This window comes from Olea europaea, chromosome 11 (assembly GCF_002742605.1).
Source record: "Olea europaea var. sylvestris chromosome 11, O_europaea_v1, whole genome shotgun sequence".
Taxonomy (NCBI): Eukaryota; Viridiplantae; Streptophyta; class Magnoliopsida; order Lamiales; family Oleaceae; genus Olea; species Olea europaea.
In genome coordinates, this window is record NC_036247.1 from 7,452,610 (window position 1) to 7,463,976 (window position 11,367).

Consider the following 11,367-nt stretch of genomic DNA (forward strand, 5'->3'; position numbering starts at 1 on the left):
TCTAGGTGCCATGTTTGACTCTTTTATTCTATTTTAATTTATTTTTAACATTTATTTTTAATTACACATTCTTAAAAAATACTATTAAAAATCAAAATATAATTTTTTTGAAATAAAGGTCACGAAATACACATTATTCAAAATATAGTTTTTTTTTTAAGAATTAAAGACCACCAAACAAGATGACATTTTCCCACCCCATAATCACTCATCACGTCATGGTATGACGTCACGAGTCACCAGACCATTATTAAAGCTGTTATAAACCTTAACATTCAAGAAACCCATAACACATTTGTTTACAAATTTTCATACTTCACCAATTCCCTTTTTTCTCGTGTTTTTCACAATGGAAGTGGCGAAGAGAAAGCGGCCAAATGACGAAGACGCTGACGGAAAGAAATGCAAAGGGCAGGAAGATGATAACGGCGTTAGGCGATTGCCGGAAGACGATGAGGTGGAGGAGTTCTTTGCCATACTTAGGAGAATACACGTGGCCGTTAAGTACTTCAAGAAGCGTAATCGCCACGGTGACTGTGAGTCGACCATGACGGCGTGGAGTCCTTCCTTTCAACGGGAAGATTTTGAGGAGGTCAACGTCGTCAAGAAAGAAGGAAGTATGGAGGGAACTCGAGATAAAATTGCGGGTACTTTGGATCTCAATTCTGAGCCGGCAGGCGAGCGGTCTAATTTAGAATCAGTTTAATCTAGTCATTTATAGAGTAATTAACGCTATATATTATTATAACTGACAACGAGAGTTGAAAATCATGAGTGAAACATGTTCATGAATCATGATGAAATATATGATAATTTGGTTTGATTCAGTTCGATTTGACAGATATGATGGTTCGAAGAGGACTACTGATTAGTCGGTCAATTTATCTGCAAAAAATAGGTAGAAATTTCTATTCCACAAGTTTTTTATTTTTTATATTATTTTATTTTTATAGTCACTATCATTCAGATGAGTACTTGATAAACCCTCGTATTAATGTAATAGCCTACAAACTACGCCAGCCACGTAAGTCGCAATTCCTGTGCGACAGGCTCAATTGAGAAAGTGTTGTTCTAAATATACATACAAGATTACTCATAGAGCAATAATTTCAATAACCTAATGCCTTATAGACAATAATAAAAAGAAAATAACTTGAAGTTTTATTTATTGTAATGTCTAATACATGTCATAAATTATACGTGACCATAAGTTTGATGAAACAACTTGTAGTATCCAACAACTTATTGAGATATACTACAATGAAAGAAATACAAAGAATTTATTGTTTGCTACTTAATTAAATAGAATCGACGTCTCACACCAGACGATCATTTAAAATTACGAATTAATTGACCAATGGTTACTGAATTTTAATTTGTTTTATATACATCACGAAACTTTACAATACATGTCGATGAAGCCATTCGATTAATCAATCATGTATTATTAAATAGAAAATCTGTCTTGACATGGACAAATGGTTTCACGACTTGAATTTTGTAAAGATTAAATTTGAGCAGCCAATTGAAAACCCTAGGCAATATAAGAAGAGGGTTTCTGAAATTTGTGATTCTTGTTTTGTTTGATTTGTGAGATTTGGAGAATTTTATTTTTGAAGCCAAAAATCATGCCTATAATACATCATATAGTGGATTATCCGGGTGAGCTAGCTGACTGACTGATTGACATGTTTTATAAAGTTGGGAGACGAGTTTGAAAGCAATTAAAATTCAGTGGCTGAAGTGATATATGGTACAAAGTACAGTGGCTATTGCTGATATTAACCCCCTAAAATATGCATTTAGGTCCAATTGACATACCAAAATGAATATATGGACCGGACCTTGTTGTCTTGTAATTAGTGGACCAATTCAGTTTTGTATCAAGAAAGAACTCCTTTTCTAAAATGGTAGCCCAAACGTACCTCTCTCTTAAGTATTTTGCCCAATTATAAATGAATTATTCTAGTTGACAATCTCGGTTGGCAACATATCCACAAAAAAGGGGACCTACGATTTCTTTATTCAGCGTAGGCCCCCTTTTGCATGTGTGGTTGTCAACCTAATTGTACATATAGCATAACTGATTATAAATACAATGGTCCAAAAAAGTGGGAGTTACAACTTACAACCATTACACCTTTTACTAAAAATTTCCCATTTTTACTGGTTTTTTTTTTCCACAAATATTGAAACAAAGTAAAAAAATGGTAAATCACCACTCAGAACACAAAAAATAGTAAACAATACTCATTCATAACATAGCATTCGATCTCATCCCAATTTTCTTTCTCAAAATTTATATAATCTCTTTAGTGTCCAATATACAATATTGTCCCCTTGTTGAGCCTCATTTTTTGAGAAGAAATTTTGTAGGAATGTAATTTTTTGAAGAATGTGTTAAAAAGTAGGAAAAAAGTTTTTATTTGTGCAAAATTATTTTATTGGGAGAATTATGTGGTTTGAAATGAGTTTGAACAAAAAGAAGTTTTAAAGAATTGGGCTCAATCTTGGACACTATCTTTCCACGTACATTCATCATAATCCCATTTTGTTAACTAATACCATGGTAAACCCTAACCCCAATAGATGAAGAAGCACAACACTCCAATTTCGCAATTGAAGCACATGAATCTCAATCTCTGTTATTCTCTAGTTTGAAGCAAAAATCACTAATAATGGACACTCCAATTCATCCTATATCTCATTTCGACAAGAAGAAACAATCTTCTTCTCAACTCACTAAAACGAGGTTATGGTGAGACCCACTTGTCAGATGACTCAATCCTCGACCAAAACCACATTGCTTGTTGGCCCCATAAGGATTGTTGATACTTCAAGTCAACCCTGTCGACATAATCATTCGGACTTCAAAATCACCCAACTACAGAAGAACAATGGAAATTAGCACATAGAAATAGTTACCATGACGAATTTGAAGAAGAAAAAGGCATTACAATCTTACCAACCCAAGGAAAATCAATATATTAGAAAACCTCATATTTGTTATTATTATTTTTTATTTTTTACATAGTGTGTTTTTATATATTGATTTCATGATCATATATATATAAAGTTCATTTAATAGCAAGTTAGAGTTGTTGGATAGGTATCGTCCGTTGAATAAATTTATTTGTATTCCTAACATTTTGAAATTAAAATATTAATTTATTTTTCGATATATATATATATTTTTTTTATTAATTTGAGCTTACATTTGTTCATGGGACGATTCAAGATTATAAATCGAGTGCTTAGGCCACATATTTTGCTTATATTTTTATTTTGGATGTTCTTTCCCAACGTGTATATACTCTTCGTACAATTTAATAAAGACCTCTATGACCATAGGGCCACATGTATTGTTACTTTGCATCTCTATTATAAAGGGGGTACCAGCCTTAACCTATAGCTTACAGAAGATCACTTCCACATGGGAGAACTGGCCAACTAGTCTAAGGGGTATCATCCTATCGCTTATGTGCAATACTGATATGAATATAGCTCCCTGCACAGGCCCCTTTGCACAGAACCATGTGGGGTTTATCTCCTTGTAAGAGCTCCTATATAGGTCCTGTACAAAAGAATCTGTGCAAATAACACAACCGCATTGATATTCATGAATAGTTTGGTCAAAGTGTCCTTACAAATTAATTGAAAAAACAATTTTTTTCTGAATTTTCAAAACGTTTTCTAAACTCCTTATGGTGTGTTCGATTACAAACATGGAATTTACATGAAAAAAATTAAATTCTAGATAATTGAATTACTTAGAAATTATTTGCATGAAAATTGTCAATTAAATGTGTTCGATTGATTTTATTTTCAACCTAAAAAATGTTATAGTTGTTTATTTTTTATTGATAGGTAGATGGGAGAAAGAGGAGTAGATGAGAGAGAAAGAGAGATTGAATTACTTGGAAAATAAAATCTCACTCTTCCTTAAGAAAATATTTTCCTTGTTTTCTGGGAAAATATAATCACGTGACCAAAAGTAGAAAAATATTTTTCATGAAAAAAATATTAATCAAACAGAACAGAAGTTGAAATTTTGGTGAAAAATGACATTTTTCATGAAAAATATTTATAATCAAACGTACTCTTAAAGAAGCTTGATCGAAATAATACTCAAAACAGAACGCAAGCGTCTTAAAAGTTTTCAAACAACATACCATTGCATGCAGATATAGTTTTTGCTAAGCGCACGAGCACACATGCCGTACCTTTGGTTTCTTCCAACGTCCCATGATCCCATCTAATCTCTTTTTTAGTGCTTTTTGGAGAAAGAAATTTATAGCGTTAGGACTCGAGAAACTATGGTTTTGTTACTATATGTAATTATGTATGCATTAATGCATATATAACAGTCTTGTGCTTATTTATACTTATGAATTAGGAAAGAAATTTGCACGGAAATATTCTAAACACATTTGCAATGAACAGAATGAATTCGTAACACCACAAACACAAAATAGCAGGGGCGAATCTAGGGTCTAATGTCAGCTAGGACGGATCGTCAGTATTGAAAACTTACTATCAATGGCCAACGTCAGTGATAGCGAGGTTGTTTATTAATATTTAATTAAATAATATTCAAAAAATCATACAGATTAAAACTAGAAGCACTGGATACAACACTAGAACTAGAATTAGGTATGAACTTTTATTTTGGATGGAAAAAAATCGTTCCATAATATGCAAAGTGCCCTAATTCATTTCGATTAAATAGGCACTATATATTAACAAAATGTCAATACTCAATTTACAATTAAAGTTATTAAACAAACATTATTATATTAACAAAATTGAAATTATTTATGTACTTAAATCAATTTTATGTGCTTGTATGATTCAACTTTCTTGCAATTGATTTTTTGTAACAAAAAGTGGAACATTTTATTAATTAAATAAGTTTTGTCGAAAGATTAATTATGACACTAAGGCCAATTTTTCTACAAATTTATCCACAGTTGATTGATCAAACTCTCAAATCAATTAATTAGAGGGGAAAAAAAAGAAAAAAAATCAAAAAGAGGGACAAAGCACCGGTTAAAATATTTTTATTTGCATTAAACCGGTAAAATTGAGTATATATTATTTTGTTACATTATGAGCTAAAAATTAATAAGTGTCATGATGATAAAGTGGTTAATATGTTTAAGGAAGATAACAGGTTCGAATCACCTTCCTTGCATTTGTTTCGATAAAAAATGTTGAAATATAAAAATTCTAAGAAATATTGCTCTTGAAGAATTTCGAACACAGGACCTCCAATTCAATAATAGAAGGACTAACCAACTAAACTAATAAAAATGTTTGTTATTAAAATGAATTATCAAATATATTGTTGCGTGTTGTCATACTTGGCCAACTTACCTGGGCCAATGGCCCACCCAAGGCAAACCACGTGACCCTCCAGTCGAGATTGCATAGATAGCCGAGGTGGACTATGGCCGAAACCCTTCTAGCCAAGGTCTTTTACCGAGGCCTGTGAATGTACCCGAGGTCCACATGCCGAGGCCTATGACCCGAAGCCATGATGCTGAAACTGGTTGAAGATAGCTGAAGCCCTCGAGTGGAAGTATCGTATGAAATGGCCGACGCCCCGAAGCCAATGCGGGAGCCTTCGAACCACAAGGGGGCATTCTCCATGGTCACTTCTCTCAAGAGATCGCCTACACAAAGATCTTATTCAAATGATTAATGGAACGTTTGTCATAAGCATAAAGGTCAAGTATTATCACTAGTATGGAGGCTCTGCACAAGCAATAAATGCGCAGCAAGCTAGCAAGTCAAGCCCCATACCTAGGATAAGATGTTTGAATCAAAGAGATGAGGTCACGTGCCACCTCATCCAAGGGCTCCCATTTCACATGTATCACTATAAATACTTTCCTTGTGTAACATAAAAAAACTAAGGCAAGAATCAATAAAAAGAACTACACTTTACTCAACTCTCTCTCATTTACGTACAATATACAAATTGAGTTTATACACATTTACATATACATCGACGAACACCGGTTGGTAATTATTGTACAATCGGATCACGAACAACCCGTCGGATTCCGAACCTTATCGTCCCGTGTCGTTGGGCTACTCCCACGCCCTTTGAACCGTTCGTTTTAGACCGTCCACATGTCTTAGCATGTTGGACATTCGCCCACGTGTGCGCGGGTGGGACCGACATCTGTTGGCAACGCTTTTTGGGGTCAACATATATAATCTAAAAATTCTATCTATTATCAGTTAAAAAAAATAAAAATAATAAAAAATTCTCCCCGACGAATTCAGCTATGGCTGTCGGCCTCTAAATCCGCCCCCTGCTAAACAGCATGTTGAGTGTTAGAAAAATTGTTTGAATTAGAAAACATACTGTGAGATGAATCAGCATATTACCTAAGCAAAATTCTTTAGCCCAAAGCTGAACCGTGATATCTGAATGCGTCTTCCTGTCGGTGATCAATTCTCAAGTTGCGTTTTCTTTATCTGCAATGTTTTTTAGCCCTACAATCCTTCTTCCTTATGGAATTCTCTCCCATAAATACAGATATACACGTAAAAGAAATGGTATGTAATTCTTTAAACTCTAATCAAATTTCTGTTTGCCTATCTCTCACACCCAATTTCCCATTTGACTCTATATCACCAGTTGATTTGATTGTCTGATTGTCAACTATCACTGGCAGGCCAAATATGAAAACAATATTGTTCTCTTCGAGTAAGTAAGATAAAACTTCTCACCGTGAGCTAGAAAAACATTTCTGTTTGATAGATTTGACATTTTCATTAAAAGTCAAAAAATATAATACAAGTTTCAAAATTAAAAAAATGTATATGTGTAATATATAAAATATATTATATCCCTACTATATAAAAAGGAAAATGAGAAATTACTGTAGTAAGCAATAGTAAATCTTTCCATTTTATCACACTGTAGCAAAATCTTTTTTTTTTCCATCATGGAGTAAAAACGACGTCATGTTGTCTTGTGATTGATACAGTGATATTTCCTTTTTTATCCCTTTATACCCTGCATTTACAGTACTCCTTCACTGTTCATATCTGAAGTATTTAGTTGCATTGTAGCTATATATATTTTTTCCATTTTATTGTGTCCATATTAATTTTCATTTTCCTTTTTCCCCCTTTTTACCTTACATTAACATTTTACAGTACAAAAGATATTGTATCGTTTCCTTACGTTGAATGGCAAAATGACATTGTTTTATTCCGTTAATATGATAAATGACTGAATATATCTTATATATAATTATAGAAAAATAATAATTAAATCTTGATCAATGTATGTTATATTCACTCATTACCTTAATGTTTGAGATAAAAAAAATTTCCCAAAATGGAAAGAATTAAGATTATAATTAAAATCTAGAGTCCTAATTTTAAGGATTATTCTCCAACAAACAGAATTCAAATTCGATTTAAATTCAAATTCATGGAGATATAATCAAAATAAAACTTGCTAAAAAAGGAAATAACACATGAATGAAGGAATTTATCCAAAATTGACCCCACGTCAAAAGCAAAGCTGCCGATTTTTGTTCATTGTCATGTTTTCAATCAAATTTGACTCAAATTTCGTAAAAAATGAGCAACTTTAAATTTTCTCTAAAAATCAGGAAATTGAAGTTCTCAATTTAAAGAAAAGAGAAAAAAATTCGAGCAGAGTGCACGGAGAGTGTACATGGTGTGCACCCTTCGTGCACGAAGTGGGCACTCTCCGTGCACGCAATGTGCACTCTTCGTGGACGTAGAGTGCAGTCTCCGTGCACTGAGTGCTGCCTCTCCGTGCTAATCCTCTCACAAATATTTTTTCTTTTTTTTGGTCATTCATTACGTGAATAATAAAACGACGACGTCTCATTCATTTACTAGAAATTTCCCTAATTGTTTCTGTCTGTCTCTATTGATGTTCATTTTCTCCATTTATTTTGGGGTTGGGGGATTTGGCATGGGGGCTACATTTTTATTTTTATTTTTAAAATTTTTAACAAAATAAATCTGAAATATTAAATGATTTATATTTAAAAAATGATATTCTTTGTCAAAAATCTGGGTAGGAGAAGTATGTGAGTATGGTTTTTCTTTAATACATAATTTTAAATAAAAAAGATAACATCGATTTATAAATTTTCAAAAATATCATTGGCATAAATTTTTCATTATACTCAAAAGTTGGTCGACAAAGTATACTAATTCACGAATTTGTGGTGGAAATAAGTAATCCTATCAAATAATATAAAAATTCGACATGTCTATTGAAAGAATCCTTGAAAGGTATTACATAAAAATTTATAATTTTCTAAGATAGCTAAACATTAGTTTTTCATGAAAAAATGATAAGTAAATTATATATAGACATGATTCGATATTAGTTATTTTGCGTCAATTCAATGCTATACCACATCTCCTTAAGTATTTCAAACTGAGGTTTTAAGTGCTACGACCTTCCATCCAATTACCATAAGAAATTCTATATGAAAGTAATGAATGCTCTTATGAAAGTCCAAATTCCCATAAGGAATTTTGGATGAAGCAATAATGATTGCTCTCGAGCAGTTTGAGTTGAGGATGTAAGTTTTGTAAGTCCCACAAGGAATTTTAGAAGAAAGCAAGATTGCTTTTAAATAAGTCCAAATTCTAGGAATTCTTGAGGAAGAAATAAGCCGTCTGAGTTGAGGTTGTAAGTGAAATGTTTTTAACCAATTTTTTATAAGAAATTTCAAAGGAAGAACTAATGATTTCTCTTAAGCAGTTCGAAGCTGAAATTACAAGTGCTACAATACTTAACTAATTTTTATAAGAAATTTCAGAGAAAAATAAGGATTAATCTACCATAATGCTATAGTTACAAAAGTGGCTATTTTGATCTTCAATAGAGAAATCTACAATTTGTAAGCTAATAAAAACACAATAAATACAAAACTTGTGCAACGCACGTGACAAAAACTAATTATTATAACAAATCAAATTAGGTTGTTATCAGATTCAATTGACCTCTATCCATATTTGCTTCATTTAGTTAACTCATTGTCATATACTCATATTCAATCTTGATTGAGTTATCGGACTGAAACCCTAAATCCATCTCATATTAATTTCATTGAATTCAGGTCAAAATTCAATTCATTGATAGTCCTAATCATTTGTCCTTTTTTCGACTTCGTACCTTGATGCTAACGGTCAATGACGGAGTCAGAATTTGGATCATTGATTGGGATCTAATGAAGGCATTCTTTAACTACGGAATAATAATAATAATAATAATAATAATAATAATAATAATAAACGATCAAATGCAAAACTTAGTATCATTAAAAATAATGGAATTTTTTTTTCTCAAATCTTAGAGGGCACGGACCTCACTATCAGGTTCAACTTTGAGAATTTTAAGACCTTGGACATGTAAGTATTATGCTCTAGGTCCAATCAACTTTGTATATAAATACTTTTATATATAATTAATGCAATTAAATTACAGATCTATTATTTAATTAATAGACAATTAAATAAATAATAGAGTCCGTAGATTCAAATCTTTGTAATTTGTTAATCACAAGGAGTTGTGATTGTGAGATACAAATTACATTTGATTGAATCTTAAATCATCCGTGGTCGTAAGTAATAACGAGATACGGATAGACCATCACGTGTGGCATTTCTTACTTGTGAAGTAAGTAGCTGATCTCACAAGCTAAAGTATGGTGATACTTAAATGAACACGTGGATGTTTTGTTATAGAACAAAACATTGGAGACCCGTCGAGAGATTCCACATGAATAACTATCTGAGTGTCAGTGGTTAATCTCTAACGTTTGGTAGTGGAATTGGTCCTTTGACTTAAGGTCGTCATGGTACCTTATATGAGGACAGTCATACTTTGGCGGTGTTGGATGTTGCTTTGAAAATGGCCTCTAATACAACATCGTTCGGGTACGTCAAGAATCGTATGAAGGTTGTGATTGATCAATAAAGGATTCGTCACTCTTAGATAGTAAGAGATTATGATCTGCGTTTCATTCAATTAAGTCGATGATGAAATTCTTGACCAAGGTGTACTCATAAGTCGAAAAGGAGTTTTCGACTTATATTGACTTAATAGTGGAGTGAAAGATATGATCGATGATCGAGATTGACACAATTCCATATCTCGTAATTGATCGGATCATATTGACGAAGGGATTATAGTTTCACGGTAAACGAACGAATTTGATTTTGTCATATCACGTGACATTTCCCGTCACATGTATTGCTCTGTCACATTGCTAGATGTCAATCAGGGATGACGAGTGTGAATTGACGATAAATTAAAAGGGTGTTTTAATTTATCAATTTTAATTAGATCAAAATAATATTTCACGTTGTTAGGCATCGTGGTCGGAAACCTAATGGGTTGCACACAAAAGAGAATTGGAAGATTGCAAATTGTCAATTGGTTAATTTAACAATCGTTGGATAAATTAATTAGTTGGATTTGTTATTTATATTCCCAAATTAATTAATTGGATTAATTAATTCACGGACCGGGTTTAATTAAATGGATTAATTAAATATTGGATCGGACTGGGTCGAGCCCGTTTGGGTTTATATAAATACATGGCTAGGGTTTGAGGTCCATAAGGTTTTCATTATTCTTGCTGGCACAAGAGAGAAAATCCTGGTAATTGCAATCTTGTTCTCTGTGTGGAATACCGTTGGAGGCTGGACAATTGAACAGCTGTGGATGACGAATCAAGATTGCTAGAACGAAAGGAATAGCAAAGAAGTTTGCAGATCTGGAAAAGGTACAATCTTATCACAATTTCTATCTAAACACAAAGGCGATTCTTGATGGGAATCGAAAATTATTTTAAAGTCCGCTGTGCATGTATAAATAGATTCCCAACAAGACAACTAAATATTATGATGCCCTGAAATATATTTTTTCTTTCAAACATAGAAATACTTATATGTTTAAATAAATAAAATATTTATATTTAAACAAAGATTTTGTACAATTCAAAAAATAGAGTAATAAAACACAATATCTCTCACAATCCGATAAATTAGGCTAGCATAAAATTTAGCTCCTAGTTTGCACAGATAAAAATTAAATTTTTTAGTAGATTAATTTGATATCTTTTGAGAAATGTATGATTGAAATTGTGGATTCTATAAAATGTATGATCACTCAAGTAGATGTAATTTAGAAATTTCTAAAAAATTTACGAAATAAAATGAAAATTATAAAAAGGTTTTAAAGACCATAATTTGAAATCCCATGAATATTGTAATGATGACTCTCCTAGTCCCTGTTTGACCATTAAAATGAGGTTTTTTTTTTTTTTTTTTTTTTTTTTTTTTAAT